The following is a 2,541-nucleotide window of genomic DNA, read 5'->3' as shown; positions in this document are numbered from 1 at the left end:
CCAACTGCTTTTTGCACAGTATAACTTTCTTGTTCCCGCTCCCTTTGGCCTATAGAAGTCTTTCATTTTCAGACAGCTCCTCGGAGCTCCTTTCTATCTGCCAGATTAGATGCTGCCCAATTTAAATTGATTTTTGCTCAAATAAAATCTTAAAATTTTTAATATGCCTCAGTTTATCTTTTAACAACATAGTTACTATATGAGTCAGTAATTCCACTCCTAGGTATCTACCCCAAAATGTATACACCAATGTCCACAGCAGCATTATTTGTAATTGCCAAAAAACGGAAACAACCCAAATGTCCATCAGTTGAGGACTGGATAAACAAAATGTGGCATATCCACACAACGGACTATCATTCAGCAATAAAAAGAAATGAAGTACTGGGGCCGGCCCGGTGGCTCAGCGGTTAAGTTCACATGTTCCGCTTCGGCAGCCGAGGGTTCGCAGGTTCGGATCCTGGGTGCGGACATGGCACTGCTTGGCAAGCCATGCTGTGGCAGGCATCCCACGTATAAAGCAGAGGAAGATGGGCATGGATGTTAGGTCAGGGCCAGTCTTCCTCAGCAAAAAGAGGAGGATTGGCAGTAATTAGCTCAGGGCTAATCTTTCTCAAAAAAAAAAAAAAAAGAAATGAAGTACTGATAGATGCTACAGCATGAATATGTTGAATAAATAGTAAATTCATTATGAATTTATGAATATATTAGTTAAATCATGTATGAATGTTAAAACATTATGCTAATTGGAAGATGTCAGACATGAAAGGCTACATACTGTATGATTCCATTTATATGAGATTCCCAGAATAGGCAAATCTAGAGAAACAGAAAGTAGACTAGCAGTTGCCAGGGGCTGCGGGTGTTGGGAGAAATGGAGAGTGATTTCTGATGAGTGTGGATTTCTTTTCAGAGTGATGGAAATGTTCTAGAAAGGTGGTGATGGTTGCACAGCTCTGTGAATGTAATAAAAGCCATTTTATTGTACACTTTAAATGGAGAATTATGTGGTATGTGAATTGTATCTCAATAAAACTGTTATTAGAAAAGGGGTGATTTTTTGAGAGACAGAGTGGCAACAGAGAAAGCCAGGTGTTGAGTCTTTCAACATAACAATAGAGGAGGGAATCCTCTGGACAGGAAGCTGTGAAAACCATCCCACTACCCCTCAGTGTAAGAAAACCCCACCCAGTTTCTCCCTCCTGTGTCTTTCTTTCCTGTGAGCCTCCTTTACTACTCACAGGGCACACTTCACTTCTGCTCTCCAAAGGTGTGAGGTTTTCCCCACACCAAGTGGTTCTCCACGACACCAGCTGGGTGTCCTACAATTTAACTCTATTCTGACACTGCCTGGAGAATAGTCTCAGATCCCACAGATTAAGCTCTCAGTCCTACAGGACTCCTCCCACACTGCCTCAGCTGCCAATCACAAGTAGTAGGTCCCCAGGTCACCCACTACTTCTATCCGATATGGCTACACATTGGAGGGTCCCATCCTCCGCTTTGATCAATTTGTTCAAGCAGCTCACAGAACTCAGGGAAACTGTTGTTTACATTCACCAGCTTATTAAAGAATGCGATTAAGGATACAAGTGAACAGCCAGAGGAAGAGATACATGAGGTGAGCTCTGGGAGGGTCCTCAGCACAGGAGATTCTGTCCCCGTGGAGTTGGGTATGTCACCCTCCTGGTGTGGATGTGTTCCCCAACCTGGAAGCTGAACCCTGTGATATTAGGATTTTATGGAGCCTTCCTTACGTGGGCATAATTGATTGTTAACTATTTCTAGCCCCTCTCCCCTGGAGGATGAGGGGTGGGGCTGAAAATTCCAAGCTTCTAGTCATGGCTCGGTCTTTCTGGTGACCAGCTCCCACTCAGGAAACCACCCAGAGTCACCTCAATAACAAAAGATGCTCCTCGTGCTCTTATCATTTAGGAAATTACAAGGGTTTAGAAGCTCTGTGCAGGGAACTGGGGACAGAGACTGTAACAACCGACCCCGTCTTATCAACAGAGTAATTTAGAATGGTTTTTCAGGAACTGAGACTTCTCGTCCAGTTCAAGATGATTGAGACCACCAGCCTATCAACTGGGCCTGCGCAGATGCTTGGTGAGTGAACTTTTTGACTTCAAGGAGCTAAAAACGCCACCCTCAGATGGTGGTAACACTGCCATTTTGTGAACATTCACCCTGGGAAGAGGCACGAAGCTTGCCAATGCTTGCACAGATCATCAATTACCTCATTTCTCCTCACCTCCAATCATCTGTCTCCACACTGCAGACCGCCCTGCCCTTCATCCCATAAATTGCATCTCAAGCCCTGGATCACGGAGACAGATCTGAGAGTATGTGCCCCTGTCTACTTGCAGATCCATCTAGCAATAAAACTGATTTCTTTCCCCAAAAGCTGATGCCGTAATAATTGGCTTTTTTATGTGCATCAGGCAAGAGAACCCCAATTTTGTGCAGTAACAAGACCAATATATATTTTCTATTATCTCACACCCTTCCGTAGGAACATCCTTATAGGAGCCCAGGAAA

The sequence above is a fragment of the Equus caballus genome, chromosome 15, assembly GCF_041296265.1.
Source record: "Equus caballus isolate H_3958 breed thoroughbred chromosome 15, TB-T2T, whole genome shotgun sequence".
Classification (NCBI taxonomy): Eukaryota; Metazoa; Chordata; class Mammalia; order Perissodactyla; family Equidae; genus Equus; species Equus caballus.
Note: the sequence above shows the minus strand (reverse complement) of the source record.